Source organism: Ursus arctos, chromosome X, assembly GCF_023065955.2.
Source record: "Ursus arctos isolate Adak ecotype North America chromosome X, UrsArc2.0, whole genome shotgun sequence".
NCBI classification, from domain to species: domain Eukaryota; kingdom Metazoa; phylum Chordata; class Mammalia; order Carnivora; family Ursidae; genus Ursus; species Ursus arctos.
Genome location: NC_079873.1, coordinates 101,153,612 through 101,178,465, shown reverse-complemented (window position 1 = coordinate 101,178,465; position 24,854 = coordinate 101,153,612). Strand labels below are relative to the sequence as shown.

Here is a 24,854-nt window from a genome sequence, read left to right as displayed (position 1 = left end):
ATGGACACTTTAATTAGTGGACCATTCTTACTGATAAAGGAGGAGAACTGCAGCTCCACTTTTTTCCAGGCTTTCTGAATACTCTCCACTCCCTTAAGTATCTAGAAGCTTTTATTGCAAGTGTTAAAAAAAGACCAAGCTTCATGCACTGTGCGGACTTAATTATCTTCCTTTGGGTAACATATATTGTGTTTTTAGTCACAAGACTGGTCCTTGGTAAAATTTTCAAGTTTATAAATTAGATTATCTCCCTTTTTTTCCCTTTTGGTTTCCTGTTCTCTTCTTTGGCCCCCCTCTAGTGACACTCATAGAGTTCATAGTCATGTCTCTACTGTAGAATTGTTCTTTTCTTTCACTTATCCTCAATCCAACTCCACCCAATTCATCAGAGCCCCATTTACCTGGGTCTTGCCTCTGAATTACTGGGCAACAGCTTCTTAAGAAACTAAAAGATGTACAAATGTCAATAACTGACAATGACTTTTTGTGTTTACTTTCCTACATAGCATGTGTGCGTTTTGGTTGGGGCTTTCAGAGCATTAAATCAAAGTAATGATGACTGCAAAAATTCCGAATTCCAAGTACTATGAGACATCGAATGGGGAGAGAGTTTTAAACATGGGTGTCTTTCCTGGCATTCTTAAAATCACACCATATAGACATTGCCTAACTTACCTACACGTAAGACTGTCCCAGCTCAACAGGAGTCTTCTTGAAACAATCAAGAAGCTGAGATGTGCAGAAGAAAACCTTCTTAAGAGCTTCTCTTTCTTAACACTGTGAAATAGTACTGATTACTGTAGTTATTTTTATGATTTTATTCCTTGAACCACAAAATAGGGATTCAAAAGATGCTTCTTTCTGTTGAACATTACCTTTGGGCAACTATATTTGGTATTCCTCTTTATTTAAGTTAAAATTGTGGAGTTATACAGCTATTAATCACTAAGTAAATTGAAATCCAGCTCTCTAAAATTTATTTCTTTCTCTCAAAATCCCCCAGTGATTATTCATTAATTTGAAGCATTTATGAAGCATCTCCTGGTATGTGCTGAAAACTATGTGAAATATAGATACAAAGAGATGATTCATAGTTGCTCATCTTGAGGAGTTCACAGTATAATGAGGGACACTCTCAGGTAATAAACACATAATGAAATAGGGAGTGGTAACATATCTGGTAGGAAGTACATAAGGTATTGCTATGGGAGCTCAGAGAAAGTAAGCTGAGCTTTTGGAAGTTGGCCTTACCAAAAATGGGAAATGCAAAGTACTGCGAAAAGGCAAGAGATTACAGGAAGTAAGGTATAACAAAAAAAGGACACCTACTTTTGAAATGAGATAGAACTATATTATGCAACCTCTTTGAGTCCTTAGTCTACCTGCCCATATAATGGTGATCTTAGTCGTGCATAACATTTTTTAAAATGAGGATTGTAAATTATTATATAAGGGGTTACTAATTTAGAATTTTCATGTCTTTCAAAACATGCCTTGGAGGCAAGTACTGGATTTTGGGGAAATCTACTAAGGAGTTACTGTGGCCCATTTTCTGCTATCATTTTCTCATGATTATAAATATACTGAAGAACTGACAGTCTTACACTTTAAGTCTGAGGAGATAGGAGGGAAGGAATGATAGGAAAAGAAATGAATAAAAAATACCTGAGGTTGATAGAAGAAGCAGTATTAAATTGTCCTTCCATAAGAATAAAGAATGTCCTGGATTCAGTAACTGTTTTATTTTTTTTTTTAATTAAAAATGTTTACTGGCTATTGACTTCAATAGACTTACATGAAAGGAAAAAAAACTTTTTCAAATATGCTAATAAGAAAAAGACCCAGGAAAATGAACAATGCTGAGGAGAATATTCAGTGTTTTGAACAAAAATAAAACTCATAAATTTTATATGGATTCTGGGATATTAATACTCCTCCAACAGTGGATTTGGCATTGAACAGGAATATAAACATATGAATAACTCTAATCCAATATATTTCAAAGCAAGAAGATCCTTGAGAGCAAAAATTCTTTCATAACTACCCTTGCCATTCATGGAGGAGAGATTATAGGAATGTCATTCCTAAACCATTAATAAAAGAAAAACATATAGATACCTAACACATAAAAATATAGTAACCACATAATAATTAAAAACAATGTTCAGTAATGCCCACTGAAATGAACAAAAAGCAAAATATAACCTAGGAATGTAAAACAAGTCTATTCCACACTCCTACAAAAACAAAGGCACTTTTTTGGTTCTGTTGGTTGTTTTTATGAAATATATGTATGTATGTATTCTTACAGAAAACCTGACAAATACAGAAAAGCTGAAAGAAAATAAAAATCACCTGTCACACCATCAACACGAATGTCACTCCTTTGGTGAGAGCAGAAAAAAGTCATAGAATCAGAGAAGATCCAGGGAGGTCTTTCCAGCCTCAGGATCTGCTGATGCCAATTCACCAACCATTTCAAAATTAACAGGTCACACCTCTTTCTAGGTTCTTAAATATCTCTACTGTTGTCTGATTCCTAGCACCACTGCATTTTTCACCAGGCCAATAGTGATCAGTAAACAAGGATACAAGAAGGCTACAACTGTAATCTAAAACTTTTTATTCCTCCAACATTACAGCTGGATAGAATCTTAGAAGTTCATATAGTTCTGCCCACCACGCCTGTCCCTGTTTGTTCAGAAGGAAATAGGCATGGAGAGGTTAAGTGATTTGCCCGGGTGTCACAGCTGAGTTGAACTGAAACCCAATCTTCCAATACCCTGGCCAGGGCTCCGTCCAAATGAACACATGGTGAATGAATCTCCCCAAGTGATGGGGCTATAGCTATTATGTGGTTAGACTATTAATGAGCCTGGAGGGCAGACCACAGTGGATCTGAAGGGCCAGACAAAAGCATCTAGGTAAGCTTTTGGCTCGCAACAGGCAATTGCATGAGCTCTTGGGAGAGAAGTTATGCATAGATCATATGGTCAAATGAAGGTGTTGCCCTAGGCCAACTGATAAAGGAGCAATGGATAAGCCCCACATTCCATGAAGATGTGAGCTTAGTTAGCAAACTATGAGGAGTTTAAGAATTCTCAAGGCCAAAACAAGTTTAGAGGTGTGCAAGACCTAAAGGAATCCCTTAGAATGAAGCTGAGTCTTACCAAGGTAGTTAGTTAATGGTTGTCACCTAGGAAAAATAAAAAACCTGGGGGAAACAGGGGACCACACCATGGACATTCCAACCTGCCTTCTGTACACCAAGACCAGCTCTGCCCCACACCTGACCCATCAGACACTGCATAGTATCCATGGGGTTCCTGCCATGGCTCAGCTTATACTGTCCTTGTTGACAGAACACCATGAAGTCTTGGTGGAATATAAGGAAGGAATTGGAAAGTTTATAGGCATGCCAGAATCGCTCTTGTACTGTTCCCTGCATGATCCAGTGAGCCCCTCCCCAACCGGTTATGCACCAAACAAGTCTGTGTCTGTGTGGGATATTGAGGGATGAGTAGAAATGACTGCTTCCAAGTTCATGGCAATTCAGCAGGCCCTTCAGACAGACTGGTTCCAGTGTCTCTCAGATGGAGAGGCATCTTGCGAGGAAACAACTTCCATTAAAAGAGCCAGAAAGTCTGTTGATCAATTGCTTCTATTCCTGGATAATCATCTACAGCTACAGGAAGAGTCAGAGGTCCTTCAGAAAATACCATCATTTGAGTGATTGAAGGTGGAGACGTGATAGAGGAGAGGCTGAGGTCAGCACGAGAGATAACCAAGTGGCCCATAGGTGGCTTCCTCCAGGATGGCTTTCAAAGGAATCCAGCAACCCTGGAAACTAGACTGTACTTGCTGTCATCAGTCACTGCAGAGCTGCCAGAGGACAAATCAAGGCTCATCTGTGGAGTTAGCCAACCAGATGAGGTGTTCGAGTGTTTTGAAAGGGGAGTGTACTTATTTGAGAGTTTTTCCCCTTATCAAGTGACAGAGCGGGGATGTGCCCCGACTTTCAGCTTTCAGTAACTGTTTTAAATCTCTTTAAGTGTTTAAAATTTTTGTGTTAGAAATTTGAAAGACAATCCTTATTCTTTGAAGACTCCATTCTTTATGTTTATAACATTTGTAATAACTCCACCTTCGTTTAAGAATGATGTGGGGAAAAATAATGATGTAAAAATACTCTTAATGAGTATATATTTCGGTATTAGAATGTTACAAATTAGAAAGTGATTTCTATTAGCAGCAACATATGGAGACATATAAAGATTTAGATGGATATAGATAAAATTTTCTAATAGAAGACACTAGCAAAATTGCTACATTTACATTAAGGATGGAGATAATTCTTAGAGGGAAATTATCAGAAATACTAAGAATCTTGTACCATGGCAAAGACTCAGGACACTGAGAATCTGGGCAGGCTCTCTCTGGGAGCAAATAGGAAGGTAAGGGCCTTTCCCTGGACAGAGAGTCTGACAGTTGGGAAATAGTGTAGGTCCTGCTTATGTATATATCTAATTGAATGGATAAAAGTTTCTAGTAAACCACTTTGATGGAATAACTTTAAGGATTGCTTTTGCATTGGAGTTCTACCTGACTACATATCAAGAGAGTTGGTTGGAATTTTCTGTTCTGTGTAGATGACACCTTTATCTTCAGCAGTAAGTGAGCCAGTGGAGAGTTGATAAAATAACCATAGATGTCTCCCTTCATATCTTTCTGTGATTTTCTAGGTTTGGTAGGTAGGAAAGAGGGAGGGACAGTAAAGTACTTGCTGAGTCAACTCATAAACTTCCACTTTTATAGTTATTACTACTACTAGCTTTAGAGTGAAACTGTCTGCCATAAACTTCAGCTAAGAAACTTTGGTTTGGTGTTTGAAATTGAGTGCAGTGCTAAATTAAGTTGTATATGTGTGTTCTGTTGGTGATGGTGATATTAGTGTTCAAAGGAAGGGAACAACAAAGGGAGGAACCAGCAAGGAGTTACACTTGCCACTACAATGTACACTAGGCTCTGATAAGACAATTTAAATAATGTTCTGTGAACACAAGGAAGACACACCTACCACTGACCTGCAGAGCAAATGAGGAAGAGGTCTATAGTGTCTCCAATGGCTTTTGGGCATTGTTAGTGAAACAAAATGTGGCTGAATTTGTAACTCTAAAGTCACTGATAATATAGAGACTTACCAAATGCCAAAGATGACAAAACAATAACTAGAACCCCAAAATCTTTTGCACAACCAATATATATGCTTATCCCTGACATTAGAATAAAAACTCAAACTCAACCTACTGAAAGTGTAGTGGGAGAGCTGCCTTTGAGGAAATATTTGTGGTCTTATTTCTTTAGAGCCACTGCAAAGATTCTGATAACATAGCTCTCAATATAATAAAGGGCAATGATTTTACATTAGAACTGTAGGGTTGAAAATGTCTCAAGTTTCACTACTCCAATCCCACTCAGTTTGAGCTCTCAGATCATCCTCTAAATAATCAAGAAAATCCTTTTCCTTTCAGAGAAGGTAACATTCTGGTTTTTAACCTAGTATGCTATTCCTATAGCAGCTAAGTGTTGTAATTTTTATAACACATTAAAATACCTCAGCATAGATAGTGTGATATTATGTATATGTTACCCAGGTTATACTTCAATTTGGGGAGCAATTGGTTTTCAAATTAAAAATCTACAATGATTGGATTAAGGCAAGGCTAATCCACACTCCATGGGTTGTCAGGTAGTTTCTTTCAGAAAGGGTAGACTCCAGAGCCAGATTTTTCAAGTGCTTCTGTTATTCTGTTTCTATCAACACCTGAAGCTTTTGCTAATTATCATAAAGAATGTCAGAAATAGTCTCCTATTGGTGAAATTCATTGCTTGTTAATTACCATGATGGATTAATAGAAATGGGCTCTTGCTAGGAAGTGAAAAGTATTCAAGATACAGATATGAATATTGGCTAAAGTATTTTAGCATTTCTCTTCAGATCTGATGAGCATTTTAGAATCCAGTGAGGCATTCCTGTCAAGTGTATCCCAGACAGTTTGAATAGCCACTGATCTAGATTCTAGAGAATATCTTGTTGCCTGATGTCCAATATACACAAAAACTTATGCCTCTGGAATAGTGAGTGTTGCATCTGCCTTAAATTTCCTTTTAGGCAGGGTAGTGGTAAGAGCACCTAAAATGACAGAGAGCTAAGCCTTAATAGAGCTTATAAAACAGATTCATGATCAATTTCTGACTGCTTGCTAAGGAATGTTTAATTAATGTATGTGTGGCAGAATTTGATAGTATACTTGCTTCCATTATAACCTGGCAGTGAGGTTTGAAGAAAGTAAGTTAACCTCACTCACCTCAAACTTCCTTATGACAACCCTTATCTACAAAAAAGAACCTAAGAGTTGTGCATGATCAAACTGGCTTGGGTCAGCTTCCAACAAAAACTTTTTCTGTAGCTGCATTGAGTAATAGCTCTGTAAAGCAAAAACCACAAAGAAAGGCAAGACAAGTACCACGGAAGGTGTTTTACTTCTGAGCCCAGTCTCTTTTTTGGACATTTGTTGAGTTAATGCCTTTAGGGCTGGCCTGTCAGAGTGAAGATCAAAGCTCAGGTTCTTACAGGAAGTGAAAAAAAATTCTACCTTGCCGTGTGCATCCTTAATTAAAGCCATTGAAAAAAAAATGAGTATAAGGATTAAATGATGTTTTTATTTTGTTTTTTGGGTTTTTTTAGTCCAGGAATGTGCTAAATATCACAGATTTTCTAGTGCTTTGCTCTTCTCTCTCATATAAAACAGGAAAAGAATATTCATAAAAATAAAGAAAACCGTTATCTGCCTTTGGATTCTAGGGGGGAAAAAAGTGTGTATGTGGAGGGAGAGGTTGCAGGGACGACTAAACAAAGAAAGACCTGAGGAGTGAGAATTATCTTCTTTATAGACCTACTTCAGGGCCATTACCTGGTTTGAAAAGTATAAAAGAAAATCATCACAGAAGAAAATCATACCGTATTTGACTCTCTCTCTCTCTCTCTCTCTCTCTCTCTCTCAGGTTCTTAGGGGTCAGATTGAAAAACAAGTCCAATCAATAACAAGGGGACAGGGGCGCCTGGGTGGCTCAGTCATGAAGCGTCAGCCTTCAGCTCAGGGCGTGATCCCAGAGTCATGGGATAGAGCCCCATATCAGGCTCCCTCCTCAGCTGGGAGCTGCCTCTTCCTCTCCCACTCCCCCTGCTTGTGTACCCTCTCTCACTGGCAGTCTTTCTGTCAAATAAAAAATATGTATTTTTTAAAAAATAATGAGGCGACACAGGGACTTCTAGACCAAGTTAATCTAGAATATACCCAGACCAAAGCTTCAGAGAGAAACTTAAGAAAAGTAGGTATTAGGAGAATTTTAAGAAAATTTTAAGGAGAATTTTAAGAAAACCCTTGTAGGTCCTGAAAAACCCAGTTAATTCAATGAAAAGTAAAAGGTATAAAAAAAGAGAGGAATCCTCCAGGCTTCTTCATTTCTGTTTCTGAATAAAAACACCCCCCCCCACAAGTCCAAATCTGGACTCACCTCTCTATGAATATCGCCTGATTAGCATTGACCTATTGCTGCCTCTACAATTTATTCCTCACTAACACCATGTGACATAACATAATACAAAATTATTATTTAAAAAAAGCACAAGTAACAAAAAATAAAATAAATAAAATAGCATTTACCAAGCAAAAAATAAATACATAAATAAATAAAAAATAAAATCACTAACATCATGTAACATAACATAATAAAAATTATTATTAAAAAAAACACAAGTAACAAAAAAAAAATAAATGAGGCAGTAACTTTGAATTGTAGTTCTCTAATCTCCAAGTGGCTTTTTTGTTTCCCTGCCCACATGGAAGTTAAAACAAACAAACCAACAAATAAACAAAAAAACAGAGGAGAGTGGAAGAGAAAGAAGATAGAAAGGGAGAGGGAGAGGGACAGAGGGAGGGAAGGAGGGGTAGGTGGAACAAACTGGTGCTGGTTTTCTTGGTACCAGTGAGAGTAGGAGACTCCTATGTAGAAATTTCTGCACAACTTTTGAAGGGATTGGTAGATAAATAAGGACTAAGTATAACCCTCATGGAATAATCCCATTTTGGACAGCTTGTTCAAAGGCATTATCTGTGTGTAAAGCCATGAAATAGGTTATTGATACTTGCACTATTTGTCCCAGTTGGGTATCTCCAACTTTAATGAGGATCCTGTCCTCCCCATCTGCCCTTTAAGCCCTCCTAATCCATGTTCTGAGCAGCCTGGTTCTCCAGCCTTTACATATGCTGGATCTTATTTGACAATTCAAATAACTTTCCTCTGGGCACTATCTCCACCCACCCTTCATCTTATGCTTCAACCTCATAACAGATAAATATGGTATCCTTTTCTCCCATATTAGTTGTTAACAGAGATAAACTTATGTCCTTATTTCAAGAATATCCCATTTTATAATTTTTGTACATAATAATTCTCATTTATAAACAGTATTTTCATAACATTTATAAATCAAAGATGAGGTCAGTCCATGGTTCCATTGGGTGGTGGATGAGGGAGCATCTTCCCGTCTCTCATTTTATTCTTTTTTGAAAAAGATTTTATTTATTTGAAAGAAAGAGAGTGAGAGCCAGCATGGGGGGAGGAGCAGAGGGAGAGGGTCAAGCAGACTCTGTGCTGAGCATGAAGCCTGAGGCAGGGCTCGATTTCACAATCCTGAGATCATGACCTGAGCCAAAATCAAGAGTCAGAAGCTTAACCACTTAACTGACTGAGCCACCCCGGCTCCTCTCATTTTATTCTTGAGAACAAAGGTGCTTTGTGCCCCTGCCATAGTGTGATCTGATTGATTTTAGTAGAAGAAGAAGACTCCTATAGGTTCCCTACTAAGCTGATTTGAGTTCTATTCCTCAACCATTGTTTACAATGATGAAGAAAGGGAAATGGTAATAGGCTCTATGCACAATTCCTTGTCATATCATTGTGAGACTTAAACTGTTTGTTGATTATATTATTAGGTCACAGGTGAGAATCTTGATATGAATAAAATAGTCAGTTGTCTGAAAATAAACTTTACAGTCAAGCTATGTTATTAGAAAGATTTCTGAAACTATTACATGATCCCTACAGAAAGAGAGAAGATGCCAAAATGAAAGAAAGTCCTATTTTCTACTTGCAAGGCATGCTGATTACATGTAAAACAACGGAATATTTGAGGGCATAATTTATTGGAAATGTAAATATATCAATATTATTGGAAATGTAAATATGTCAATATTATACTCTCAATGCTATTGATGCATACTTATTGCACATCTGTTTTATGCTTGCTTTAACTGCATGTTGCTCCCTGGTACATTATTATTTTATTGTTTATACATAGATAACAGCCTGTGTTTGTAGCATATCAATCCATTTGTTTTTCATATTTTTAGAATTGCATTGTGTCACAATATCTTATCAGATAAACAGTTAAAATGTATTAATTTGGATCTTAGCATTTGCAGCCATTTATATAGATTGTGCAGAAGGTTAGTTTCTCTTTATATATAGGAAAATAAAAAGATTTTCTAAGAAAATGAATACAGTAACAAAGATTAGAAAGGAACTATTTATACTGCTTAGTAAAGTGTTTCTTTAGAAAAATTTTGAAGTACTTACTTGCAATCAAAACTTCGTGTATCTCTCATAATGAATTTTTATCTGCACATTAAAGGGAGTTTCCTAATAAATGTCTGTGCAATACTGCTATAGGCTTATCTATGTTATTGTGTTTGTTTGAAACAATAGTGTTGCATTTCCCTAAAAATATTTTGTTAATGTATATTGGCCATTCAAGTTTATTTTACTGCAGTCAGCTACATTGTAAAGAATAATTGATCAGGAGTCAGCTTGTATTCTAGTCATAGCTGTACCCGTTAACAACTACATGACTCTAGGCAAGTCATATAGCATCACTAGTCCTTTGTTTTCTATTTTGAAAAAATGAAGTTCTCCTTTGACTCTAAAATGCAATGACTCTGTAAAAGTTACCTGACTTAATCAGGATTTGTATGTATATAATATTTTATATATAGCAAATATATTAACATATTAAACAAAACCCTTCTCTGAGTACTTGCTACACTGTTAAATGTCCATTAGCTGATTGGATTAGAGATGGACACCTGGCCCAAGGTACCTAATATTCTCTCACTCCCTCTCCTTTCCCCTCCCCTCCTCTCCTCTCCCTCCCCTCCTTTCCTTTCATATATATATGAATAATTATTTATATAATTATTTAAATTATTTATTTATTTAAATAATTATTTATATACTTATATAAATACAAATAGGAATAAATATATGTGTGTATTTTTTTTGTTTAACTTGGACCTGAGGCAAGGGAACAAAAAAGCCACTTAGAGATTAGAGAGCTACAACTCAAAGTCACTGGCTTTTCTTTAATCTCGGTTTTGTTCCTAATTACCCTCAGAGTAAAATTATCTCTTCAGTCTACTTAAGTAATCTTAATCAATATACTGATATTCTATTTCAAAGCAGTAAAATCTTGGTACCCAAGATAATGAGTACTTTCCCTTAGATTTTAGAATTGAAGCACTGAGAAAATATGACAATTTAGTAAAGGGTGCTTAAAGAAAAAGGCCATAAGAACTTTTGGCCAGAGTCAACTCCAAAACAAATCTAATTACTACAGTGAGGCTAGAAGTATGGAAGACTAGAGATCCATGAGTAAAAAGAGAAAATAAGTCTGTAAAGAAAAATAGGAGAATGAAGTATATGCACAGAGAGAAATAGAGATGAGGGAGTAGATGAATCATGAGAAATAGGAAAAGTAGTTTCAGTCCCTGACTTTCCAGTTTCATTCCCAGCTGGGCAATTAGTATTTTGGGTTCAATCCTTGGATGTCCTTAAGATTCCCTGTTATATCCATACAATAAACCTATCTTGACTTATTCTACTCTTATAAGAAGATTATAAAATGAATCGCCAATTAAGTTTTATTTGATGTTATGTGTTAGTAATGTACTAAATGCTATGGGAGAAGCAAAACTAAAAATGAAGGTTAAAATGTTGTCCTTTTAAACAGAATCTTGGAGATGGTTTGGGGGATGAAAAAACTAACAGAAAGAGTGAACGATATTTGCCAATATTTTGTTTAGATCTCTGCAAATATGTCAACAGATAAAGCTATAGTAATACTATACACATTTCAGCCATTATAAACTATATGTGCTTATAATTGTTATGTTGTGAATAAGGATAATTTATACAAACGTGTGCAGGATGATATATTGGTCGTAAATTGTTGGGTGGGTGTTGCTCAAAAGATTAGTTGTCATCTCTTATCCTGCATAATTTAGTTGCTGGAATCAGTGCTTAAGGGAAGAAATCATACGTTCTTTCAGTGCTAGCTCTCCTACTTCATATAGAAGTCAAGAAGTTTAACTTCTTTTCATGATCTAAGCAGGATATATTATGAATAGGGAAACCTGAATTGACCCTATATTGCTATGAGAAATCTTTTCAGATAGTGTCTTTTCTAAACTACTTTTGTAAATTATATATTGTCTGTTTTCTGTAGCCACTAAAGTTTCAACAGTTTGCTTAGTGGTCAGCTAATGATTGGATAGAGATTTCCTTAAAAGCCTGGAACCAATGAGTCTCCCAGTCTTTGCCAACAGTCTATGTGTGTTTGTTGGGGCACTCTTCTAACACTTAGAAGGGCAGTTCACAACTCTGCCTTAGCCTTCACTTCCTGATTGTGCAGAGTCTCAAGGTCAACCTGAAGTGAGAACGTAGGACCTTCTTCAGTTCTTCTTGGGAATGTGTACAGCCTTAGGCTTGTGTATAGCCTTCTTTGTGCCCAGAAATACGTCTGAGCTTTTAAAACCCCCTATGTACATCTCATTCCCCAACATCCCTTTAAGCTTTTGGGATGGCTAGTAGTTCCTCCATTTCTTATTTACTACCTTGGGCAGCAGAGATGTTCAACAATTGCCTCTGATGATTTATTCCAACAAAATCTTCCAGGAAAAAAGGCTATTCACACTGGGTTCCAAATCAAGTCAAATAAAGGCAGAATTGTGACTGTTGTCTTTTAGGGAACCGCCAAATCAAATGACAATTATCTGGGAATTTGTCTTTGAAGGAAAATCTAACCCATGCTATTCCGTCCAATTGTTGCCAGGCTGCTGGTTTTCACCATGATTGTGCTTGTTGTTTTCAAGGCTACTGTGGGGTTCAGGAAAGGTTTATAAGAATAAGGCCATTTGGGGGCACCTGGTTGGCTCAATTAGTTGAGCAACTGACTCTTGGTTTCAGCTCAGGTCATGATCTCAGGGTCATGGGATTGAGCCCTGCATCAGGCTTCATGCTCAGTGGGGAGTCTGTCTTAGATTCTTTCTCTCTTCCCCCGCTCCCCTGCTCACATACACTCTTTCTCACACACACTCTGTCTCTTTCTCTAAAATAGATAAATAAATCTTTTTTAAAAAGATTTTATTTATTTGACAGAGAGAGATAGAGAGCACAGTAAGCAGCACTAGACAGAGGGAGAGGGAGAAGCAGGCTCCCTGCTAAGCAGAGAGCCCGATGTAGGGCTCGATCCCAGGACCTGGGAATCATGACCTAAGCTGAAGGCAGATGCTGAACTGACTGAGCCACCCAGGTGCCCCAGATAAATAAATCTTTTAAAAGAAATTTAATAAAGAATAAGGCCATTTTATTATTATTTTTTTTTTATTTAGAGAGAGAGAAAACATGCATGCACATGAGGGGCGAGGGGCAGAGGGAAAGGAAGAGAGAGAATCTTAAGCAGGCTCCATGGTCAGCTCAGAGCCCAAGGCAGGCTTGATCTCACAACCCTGAGATCATGACTTGAGCCAAACTCAAGAGTCAGATGCTTAACCAACTGAGCCACCCAGGCACCCTAAGAATAAGGCCATTTTAAAACACTGCAAAGTTTGATATTCTTACTGAGATTCAGCCATTTTTCCTGAATAAATACTCTCCAGATTGCTTCAAGCCTCTGGTTAATTTTGAGTTCTGAAATGCTGGTTCTGGTCTGTGTGTGGTGTGTATGTGTTGGTTTGTGTTCATTCTCATTGCTTTTATGGAAGAGAACATTTTTGGAGGTCCATACTTTACAGTTTTCACTGATGCCACCTCCTGTCCTTTTTCTTTCACTTTATTTTCCCTCACCAGAGAAAACCTTTGTCTGTTTCAGCCTGTATGTATTCAACCTGATCAACCCCACTGTTCCCAAATGTGTTTCACCTCAGTTCAAGTGACAAGTCCGTTTGAAAACAAAATCTCACATTTCCCATTCCAAATCTAGAGATAATCTGATTGCTGAAACTTTTGTGAATTGTTACACCTAGTTTAATTAAGTGTGGTTAAGATGACAGTATCATATAATATTAGCATGGAATGGGGGCCACATCTCTAAGAATAGGGATTTTTGGGGGGCTTGTTAGAAACATCAAATAAAATAATATGAAATCAGAGAGGGAGACAAACCATAAGAGACTCAACTCTAGGAAACAAACTGAGGGTTGCTGGAGGGGAGGGGTTGGGGGATGTGGTAACTAGGTGATGGGCATTAAGGAGGGCATGTGAAGTAATGAGCACTGGGTGTGATATGCAACTGATGAATCACTGAACTATACCTCTATAACTTATAATACACTATATGTTAATTAACTGAATTTAAATAAAATTAGATTAAAAAATCAAGTGTTATCTATTAGATAACCGTGTTTCTAGGACTAGCAGAAGATAGTCAATATATTGTAAAATGATAGGTAAGTGAAGCACAGAGGTAAATATTAGGGAATTCTTAGTTATCAATATATAATTATTATCAACTTGGAAGAAACAAAAATTAATAAAAAGGGAAAAATCACTTTTATTCTTACTATTCAGAGGTGACCATTGTTAACACGGTACTTACCCTTCTAGTTGCGTAAAACTGTATTATGAAAACTTTCCCATATCATTAAATGTCCTTACAAAATATGAGAATTTAAGTTTTCAGTGTATTCTCCTTCTAATTCCAAGGTTTCCTTGGCCTCAGTAGTCCATGGGTAATAATGGGTTCACCTTAACCATTATAACTTAAATTTTATTGGTTACTTTCTTTACATATTTAATATAGAAATTCAAATATACACAAAATCTTTCCTACTTCTCTAGGAATTTTTTCATCCATGACTATGAACATTATTTTACATAAACCATTGTGTACAAATTTATATGCTTAGAATTAATTCATAGAAGGTCTTTTCTGTCCTCGTTGGTTAGAGTATGAATATGTTTAATGCTTTTGATATACCTTGTCTAATTGTCCCATAAACTTGATTTTATAAAGCTTCTTTTGTGACAAGATTTTCTAAAATTTGGTAGAATAAACCCTTCCACACATCTCAAATCGTTCTTGCATTAATGTAAGTAAACTAGTTTTCTAAATATTATACTATGTTTCTTGAAAAATCTGAATTTACTGTGACAAATTGTGTACCCCCATACACTCTTTTGTCAAGTAAAAAAAGACAAATTTTCAATTGTTACGTGATAATCTGTCTTATCAATTGACTGTATAATTTCCACATTTTTAATTATAATTTTATAATCTGTTTAAAGAAACTTTGCATTCATCAGTAAAGATACCCCTCATGGTATTGCTGCTACTGAAGGAAAGTTATTGAAGTCTCAGCAAGTATAGAGATGGCTACTTACTACCTCTTGATGATTGCATCTTCTCCGGGTGTAAGCTCCTAAGAAAAGCTTTTAGTCCAATTTTAATCTTCAATTTTCTAGGCGATGTTCATTCAATTTATGCTGCTGCACATTCAGAAAGTCAATTTATCAAGAATCTCTGATCTTAGGCAATAATTATGCTCTGCTCCCCAGAGTAATATGTCTTTCATTTGGCTGCTTGTTGAAACTCTCAAGTCTGTGTTTTTCTTTCTTGGATTTTCTTGTTTTATAAGTATAAAATTGCAGGAAATTAAAGAGTCAGTATGCATAGTAATACCTATGATAAGTGCAAAATTTGAAGGGAAGATATATAGGTTATGACTGCAAGACTGAGCTTAACCAGAGTGAATTGAGTTTTAGTTTGTTTTAATATGGTTGAGAGGAAATGACCAGTCTATGACTGAGTAGTTCATTGGTTGGAATACCATACCAGATGTTCCTAATGTTAACAATGTTTTTTATTTAATCTCTTCAAGATCTAATCACTTATGTGTTACTAAAAATTGTTCTAGTATCTGGAGGTTGTTTTGTTTTGTTTTGTTTTGTTTTGTTTTGTTTGCAAGAGAGAGAGCAGGGGGTAGGGGCAGAGGGAGAGGGAGAGAGAGAGAATCTTAAGCAGGCTCCACACCCAGCACGGAGCCCCACATAGAGCTCAATCTCATGACCCTGAGATCATGACCTGAGCCAAAATCAAGAGTTAGATGCTTAACTGATGGACCCATCCATATGGCCCTTGTGTCTGGACTTCTGAAGACATTACATATTCTCTGTTCTTAAGATGCACACCTTTTCACAAATGAATCTAATGGACGACCCTTTATATAAGTTGAAACTTCAGCTATGTTAATATATTTAATAAAGTAAGTATTATGCACACTTAGTTACTTGCATTTTCCCAAATCTCTCCAACCTCTGGATAGAAGAAGCATGGATAATCAGATTTCACTCACTCTTGCTTTCCTTTATGTCAATTATTTACATTGCTCTCTCTGAGTGAGGAAAAAAATTCTTTCAGGTGCTATCGTAGCTTCAGTAGTTTCCCCAGTCTTTTGCTGTATGCTAGGCTATTTAGTTGGGTACTTTATATTCTAGCAAAATTAAGTCACTGAAGGTGCCACAGTATGCCCTAGAAAGTCTATCTCTTTTTTATGTTATATTCCACTCTATTCCACAGAATAATGTACAGATTAACATTACAAAATTCTGAATGTGGGAAATGATTGTTCTTTCCCTCTAAGTTCAGTAGGAGGTCGTTACCTATACATACAATTATGTATATAAACTGAAATATCCCCTCAAGTAGACTGTTACAAGTTTTAGCCTGGAGAAGGGGAAGGAAATTGTGGCTCTTTTTGGCTTTCACATAAAGTTTTATTTTCCTGCTTGAACTTTTCAGTTACAAAAATGTCCCCCCCTTTTTTTTAACAGTTGTCTTTCTTTCATCAAATGGTTTAGAACTTAGGTGGATAGGACAACTGATATTTTTGGAGCATTCCCAAATACTCCAAAATCTATGGGGTGGGGTGATGCTGCTGGTGTCAAGATGTCTTATGGAGTTTTGCATGAACCAGTGTTCTTGATTTTTTTATGTACATCTCTCCTATTCTCCACAGCACTGAGGCATGAGTCCATGGTGCTCTTGGTCAGGAGACAAATCTAAGAGAGACAACCATACTTCACAGTGATTGCTCCTCTTCAGTCTGATGACTAGGACTTTCTCACTGGGTCAGGCTCATCACTCTTACCTGGCTCCTTATCTGGGGAAGAGTCCCCACCCAGGGGACTTCTCAGGCTCACATGCTCCATGAGTTCACTAGCTGTTTCCAAGAACCTTAATCCCTGTTCATGCTCAAGCTTGGTAGAACCAATGGATTAACCAGTTTCATTGTATAGAAATGTCATGGCTTAGATCCAAACACTCTGAGCCGGGGAGTAAAGTCTGGAACCAGGAGACCAAGTCAGGCTGTGGCAACTTGCTGCTTTCCAGGTACAACCACGGTCAAACCCAGTGAGACCTGGCTTAGCAGAGCCACTGGCAAGATTCAAGTCTGCAGTGAGAGATTATTGCCAAGGTCTTAGCTAGGTAGAAAGAGTCACAAGGGGGCACCTGGGTAGTTCAGTTGGTTAAGCATCTGAATCTTGATTTTAGCTCAGGTCATGATCTCAGGGTTGTGAGAAAAAAGAGTCACAGGGATTCTTAACCCAACCTGAATGACTATTATTGAACCAATGGAAGTTGAAATCACAGACTTAGTATTCTAAGGAAACTTCCAGAGGATATAATTATAGTAATTTTCAAATAATTTTAATCTATATCTCTATTCATTTAAATTTATTCAAAGTAATTTGTTATTTCTAATGAAATTTAAAGCCTGATTGGCATATTTCCTAAAGAGTGCAGACTGTCATACCAGACATCCATAGTTCAAATCCTGTCTCTACCACTTATCCAACTTGTATAATCTTGGACAAGTTTCTACACTTCTCTATGCCTCAGTTTTTTGCTTGATTGTTTGTTTTTGTGTGTGGGGGTGTCATCTGGAAAATGGGGAGAATGATGTTCCTTACTTTAAGGTGCTTTTGTAAAGATTAAATGATTTAATACATGTAGAGCTTTTAAAACAGTGTCTAGTGCACAGTGAATACTTAGTAATTCTAGGCTTCAGATTAAGGCAGAAAGGCTCTGGTTGTGGAAAGGATGGGTATGGACATTTCAGAGCCCCATTTCCTCACATAGGTTAGAACATGGCATCCTCCATGGAGATTCATAAAATTCTTACAATTTTCCAGAGCGTACTTTTAAATTCATTGTTCCAATACAGCCCCTATGAAGTCTAAGAGCCTCCTCTACAGTACCTATGTTAGATATGGACAGCTAACCTCTGCTTAACACTTTCAGCAGTGGTGAGTTCATTAATTTAAAAAGCTGTCATACAGTGCTAAGTATCCCAAATATTAAATATGCAAAGTCTCTTGCTCAGTGAAGTTAGAGGTACCATTGATCCAGTAGGCAACAAGATGTAATAAGAGCAGTTGTCCTTGTTTCTGACAGATTTAGAATCCCATCTCTGACCCTTAGCTGTATCACCTTGGACAAGTGACTTAACTTTTCTGATTCTTATATTTACTCATGTTTAAAATGGAGAAAATCTTATATATAACTCATAGGTTTGCTATGATTATTAAATGAGATATCTGTGAAGTGCCTAGCTACTCAAAAAATTGCCTGTTATAACTCTACCCATTGGTCATCTTTGTTCTTTGAAGATGAATAGACAGAAATCAAATCATTCTTCCATGTGGTTGCCTGTCAGATTTTATAGTTAAATAGATAACATAAACCCCACTTCCTCTCCTTGTCCTTTCTTGTCCTGGGTTTTCTCAGATGTTCTTCATTTGATATTTTTTTTTCCTGATCCCTCACCATCCTATATGTCCTTCTTTGATTATTCTTTAGTTTGCCAATGATCTTCTACACTGTGACAATCCAGCATGGTTACCAGTTACGTGTGGGTATCTCTTAGATAGAATGCTTTAGGTTTATTGAAACAACCTAATTTTTAAAGCTTCATTAAGTTCCTGATTCATATTGAGCCTACATTTAACTAAAAACCCATATTGATGGTAGAGGTGAGAGATTTTACCTAAGTTGTTATCTAACAATTTCTTAGTCTCTGCCTTATTGAAGGGACTGTCTCCATTTCTTATTCATAAGATTAGTCTAGGAAGTCTGTGTGCATGTGCCACTAATATTAGGACATAGTATATTAGGACTTATATATTGGTATTAGGACATAGTATAGAAAATACCTATGATATGAAAAAATCTGGGCAAATATTTTCCATAATACCATAGAGTTTCTCCTGAAGTGTCTTCTTCTTTTTTGTCTATTACATTCTATTGACTACAAACATTAAATGATGTATCAAGACAGTAGTGCCAAAGACTAACGAGAAACCCAAATGTCCTTTTCATGCTTTTTCCCAACAATAGACACCTTGTGTTGGATCAAGTAAGCTGGTTGGGATAGCAGCTGTGGTATTGTTCTTTTTAGACATCAAAAGTTACTTACTCCTTTCTGACTACCAATTTAGATTTATAATTTAAGTAGTAAATGTAGAGGACTCTTTTGTAATTTTTTCAATACGTTTATTTTTCTTTATTATTGAAGTATAGTTGACATGCAATATAATATTAGTTTCAGATATATAACATAATGATTTGGCAATTCAGTATGTTACTCAATGTTCATCACAATAGGAGTAGTCACCATAAACATTATTACAATATTATTAACTATATAACCTATATTGTACTTTTCATCTCTACATCTTATTTATTTTATAACTGAAAGTTGGTACCTCTTAATCCCCTTCATCTAGTTCACCCATCATCCCCCACCCCTTTGACAACCACCAGTTCTCTGTGTTTAAAAGTCTGTTTGTTCATTTCAGTTTTTTTAGATACTACATGTAAGTGAAATCATATGGTATTGGTCTTTCTCTGTCTGATTTATTTCACAAAAGACCTTGAATAGGTAAATCAAACTTGAGAAAGAAGAACAAAGCTGGTACACTCTAGGTCCATCCATGTCATCAATGGCAAGATTTTATTTTATTTTTCATGGCTAAGTAATATTTCATTATATGTATCTCACATCTTCTTTACCCATTCGTCTATCAACGGACACTTGGGTTACTTCCATGTCTTGGTTATTGTAAATAATGCCACAATAAATGGAGGGTGCATATCTTTTTGAATTAGTGTTTTCATTTTCTTTGGGTAAATAGCAGTGGAATTACAGGATCATATGATAATCCTACCTCTAAGCTTTTGGAGAACCTCCATACTGTTTTCTACAGTACCTGCATCATTTTACATTCCTACCAACAATGCTCAAGTGATCTCTTTTCTCTACATCCTCGCCAACACTTGTTTCTTGTCTTTTTGATACTAGCCATTCTGACAGGTGTTAGGTGGTATCTCATTGTGGTTTTGATTTGCATTTCCCTGATGATTAGTGATGTTGAACATCTTTCCATGTTTCTGTTGGCCATCTGTATGTCTTCTTTGGAAAAATGTCTATTCAGGTCTTTTGCCCATATTTAATTGGATTATTTGTTTTTGGTGCTGAGTTGTGTAAGTTCTTTATATATTTTAAATATTAACCCCTTATCAGATGCATCACTTGCAAATATTTTCTCCCATTTAGTAGGCTGTCTTTTTGTTTTGTTGATTGTGTCCTTTGCTGTGCAAAGGTTTTTATTTTGATGTAGTCCTAATAGTTTATTTTTTCTTCTGTTTCCCTTGCCTTAGACATATCCATAAATATGTTACTCAGGGCAATGTCCAAGAGATTACTGCTTATGTTTTCTTTTAGGAGTTTTATGGTTTCAGGTCTCACAATCATTTCTTTAATCCATTTTGGATTTTTTTTGTGTGTCTGTATGGTCCAGTTTAATTCATTTTCATGTAGCTGTCCAGTTTTCACAATGCCATTTATTGAAGAGACTGTCTTTTCCTCACTGTATATTCTTGCCTTTTTTGACATAGATTAATTGACCATATAGGTGTAGCTGTTTTTTTTAAGATATTATTTACTTATTTGACAGAGAAAGAGACAGCCAGCAAGAGAGAGAACACAAGCAGGGGGAGTGGGAGAGGAAGAAGCAGGCTCCCAGCAGAGAAGCCCAATGTGGGGCTTGATCCCAGGACTCTGGGATCACGCCCTGAGCAGAAGGCAGAAGCTCAATGACTGATCCACCCAGGCTCCTCTAAGTGTAGGTTTATTCCTGGGTTTTCTATTCTGCTCTATTGATCCATGTGTCTATTTTTGTGCCAGTTCCATACTGTTTTGATGACCATAGCTTTGAAGTGTATCTTTTTTTAATTAATTATTTTTTAAAGTTCCATGATTTATTACTTGTGTATAACACCCAGTGCACCATGCAATAAGTGCCCCCCTTAATACCCATCACCAGCCTATCCCATTTCCCCCTCCCCCCTGAAGCCCTCAGTTTGTTTCTCAGAGTCCACAGAAGTATATCTTGAAATCTAGAATTGTGATACCTCCAGCTTTGTTCTTCTTTCCCAAGTTTGCTTTACCTATTCAAGGTCTTCTGTGGCTCCATACAAATTTTAGGATTATTTGTTCTAGTTCTGTGAAAAATGTTGTTGGTATTTTGATGAGGATTACATTGAATCTCTAGATTGCTTTAGGTAATATGGACATTTTAACAGTATTAATTCTTTCTATTCTAATTTAAATTCAATTTGCCAACATATAGTACATCATTAGTTTCACATATAGAGTTCAGTAATTCCTCAGTTGCATATAATACCCAATGCTCATCACATCGCATGACTTCCTTAATGCCCATCACCCAGTTACCCCAATCCCCCACCCACCTCCCCTCCAACAACCCTCAGTTTCTTTCCCATAGTTAAGAGTCTCTCAGTTTGTCTCCTTCTCTGGTTTCTTCCCATTCCTGTTTTCCCTTCCCTTCCCCTATGATCCTGTGTGCTGTTTCTTATATTCCTCATATGAGTGAAACCATATGATAATTGTCTTTCTCTGACTGACTTATTTCACTCAGCATAATACCCTCCAGTTCCATCCACATCGATGTAAATGGTAAGATTTCATTCTTTCTTATGGCTGAATAATATTCCATTGTATATATTCCACATCTTTATCCATTCATCTGTCAATGGAAGTCTTGGCTCTTTCCATAGTTTGGCTATTGTGGACATTGCTGCTATAAACACTGTGGTGCGGGTACCCCTTCGGATCACTACATTTGTGTCTTTGGGGTAAATACCTAGTAGTGTAATTGTAGGGTAGCTCTATTTTTAGCTTCTTGAGGAACCTCCCTACTGTTTTCCAGAGTGGCTGTACCAGGAGGCATTCCCATCAACAGTGTGAGAGGGTTCCCATTTCTCCAGATCCTTGCCAACATCTGTTGTTTCCTGACTTGTTAATTTTAACCATTCTGACTGGAGTGAGATGGCATCTCATTGTGGTTTTGATTTGTATTTTTCTGATGCCAAGTGATGTGGAGCATTTTTTCATGTGCCTGTTAGCCATTTGCATGTCTTCTTTGGAGAAATGTCTGTTCATATCTTTAACAGTATTAATTCTTTCAATCCATGAAATAGTATATCTTTCCATTTGTTTGTGTTGTATTCAGTTATTTCATCAATATCTTATAGTTCTCAAAGTATAGGTCATTTACCTCCTTGGTTAAATTTCATTTAGCTCTTTTCTGTTATTTTGTCTTGTTCTTTCATTTGGGATATACTTCTCTGTCTCTTCATTTTGTCTAACATTGTGGGTTTTGTTTTGTTTTTTTCCTTTCTATGTATTAGGTAGGTCAGCTATGCTTCCTGGGCTTGAAAGTAGTAGCCTGTGTAGAAGAGGTTCTGTGGTGATCTATAGTGAAATTCTCCCTGGTTACCAGGCCCAAGCACTCCAGAAATGTCTCCTGATGAGGGTGTGCATACTCTTGTTGTGGTCATGCTGTGATTTCTGTGAATATCTTGGTGGGTAGGGCTGGATGCCCACCTGGCTGCAATGACCTGCTTTGCTTGCTGTGGGTGCACTGGGCAAGGTTTGCTTTTCACACTGTTGAGGGTCCTAGGTCCAGCCCCCATGAGTTTGCTGCTGAGTCGGGCTGGCACTCAGCCTAGCTATCTTCTATTAGCCCATGACATAGCTCCAGGCACACCAAAAGACAACTTGAGAGGCTGGGCCACAGGAACTATAGGTGTGCTGGTGTATGGGGTTATCTCCCCACCTCCTCAGGGCAGGAGTAACTTTGGAGTAGTGCTGGTCCCAGTCAGGGCTGCCTTCCAGGTGTAGCAGGGCAGAAGCTGCTTTGTAAGGATGCCTGCCAATTAAGGCAGGTTGTGTGGGACAGGTGAGCAGAGGAATACCTGAGTCTGACACATGGTGCTAACAAGGTAGGTGGAGAGTGTCAGAATTGGCTTCCACAAACATCCAGCCATCTAGGCTTGGGGAGGGTGACAAAAAGGCACCTACTAGCACTTTTGTTCCCAAAGAAATCTCCTGTGGATCCCTGACCCTCTGGTACATGTTCTTTTTTTTTTTTTAAGATTTTATTTATTCGACAGAGATAGAGACAGCCAGCGAGAGAGGGAACACAAGCAGGGGGAGTGGGAGAGGAAGAAGCAGGCTCATAGTGGAAGGGCCCGATGTGGGGCTCGATCCCACAACGCTGGGATCATGCCCTGAGCCAAAGGCAGCCGCTTAACCGCTGTGCCACCCAGGCGCCCCTCTGGTACATGTTCTATTAGTCAATAAATCTCATGTATACCCCAGGTGCTTTTCAAACTGCTGCTTCTGTGCTGTCTCGGGCTGAGTTATTTAGTGTGCTGGCTCTTTCATGTTGGAAATTTGGTTTCCTATCTCCTTCCAGCTCTCCTGGAATTAAGCCCTGATGATTTTTAAGCTCTTGAAGTTAAGCCCCACTGACTCTTTTTTTTTTTTAATTTTTTTTATAATGATTTCTTATTATATTATGTTAGTCACCATACAGTACATCCCCAGTTTTCGATGTAAGGCTCGATGATTCATTAGTTGTGTATAACACCCAGTGCACCATGCAATATGTGCCCTCCTTACTACCCATCACCGACCTATCCCATTCCCCCACCCCCCTCCCCTCTGTAGCCCTCAGTTTGTTTCTCATAGTCCATAGTCTCTCATGTTTCATTCCCCCTTCTGATTACCCCCCCCATTTCTTTATCCCTTTCTTCCCCTACTGATCATTCTAGTTCTTATGTTCCATAGATGAGAGAAATCATATGATAGTTGTCTTTCTCTGCTTGACTTATTTCACTTAGCATTATCTCCTCCAGTGCCGTCCATGTTGTAGCAAATGTTGAGAACTCGTTCTTTCTGATTGCTGAGTAATATTCCATTGTATATATGGACCACAACTTCTTAATCCAGTCATCTGTTGCAGGGCATCTCGGCTCCTTCCACGATTTAGCTATTGTGGACATTGCTGCTATGAACATTGGTGTGCATATGGCCCTTCTCTTCACTACGTCTGTAACTTTGGGGTAAATACCCAGTAGTGCAATGGCTGGATCATAGGGTAGCTCAATTTTTAACTTTTTAAGGGACCTCCACACTGTTTTCCAGAGTGGCTGTACCAACTTGCATTCCCACCAACAATGTAGGAGGGATCCCCTTTCTCCACATCCTCTCCAACAATTGTTGTTTCTTGCCTTGTCTATTTTTGCCATTCTAACTGGCGTAAGGTGGTATCTCAGTGTGGTTTTGATTTGAATTTCCTTGATGGCTAATGATTTTGAACATTTTTTCATGTGTCTGTTAGCCATTTGTATGTCTTCATTGGAAAAGTGTCTGTTCATATCTTCTGCCCATTTTTTGATTTGTTTATTTGTTTCTCGTGTATTGAGTTTGAGAAGTTCTTTGTAGATCTTGGATACCAGTCCTTTATCTGTAGTGTCATTTGCAAATATCTTCTCCCATTCCGTGGGCTGCCTCTTAGTTTCTCTGACTGTTTCCTTGGCTGTGCAGAAACTTTTAATCTTGATGAAGTCCCATAAATTCATTTTGTCTTTTGTTTCTCTTGCCTTTGGGGATGTATCATGAAAAAGGTTGCTTTGGCCGATGTCGTAGAGGTTGTTGCCTATGTTCTCCTCTAGAATTTTGATGGATTCCTGTCTCACATCGAGGTCTTTCATCCATTTGGAGTTTATTTTTGTGTATGGTGTGAGAGAGTGGTCAAGTTTCATTCTTGTGCATGTAGCTGTCCAATTTTCCCAGCACCATTTATTGAAGAGACTGTCTTTTTCCCACCAGATGTTTTTTCCTGCTTTATCAAATATTAGTTGCCCAAAGAGCCAAGGGTCCATTTCTGGGCTCTCTATTCTGTTCCATTGGTCTATGTGTCTGTTTTTGTGCCAGTACCATGCTGTCTTTGTGATCACAGCTTTGTAGTACAGCTCGAAATCCGGCATTGTGATGTCCCCAGCTTTGTTTTTCCTTTTCAACAGT

At 37.5% G+C, this 24,854-nt stretch overlaps 1 protein-coding gene and 1 pseudogene across 2 annotated transcripts in view; both read left to right on the top strand.

Moving 5' to 3' along the window:
* Positions 1-24,854, top strand: part of SMARCA1 (SWI/SNF related, matrix associated, actin dependent regulator of chromatin, subfamily a, member 1) — a 1,457,411-nt gene that overhangs the window by 1,134,218 nt on the left and 298,339 nt on the right. The gene's annotated exons all lie outside the window — the stretch shown is intronic.
* On the top strand, positions 1,050-4,032 carry LOC113270936 (queuine tRNA-ribosyltransferase accessory subunit 2-like; annotated as a pseudogene).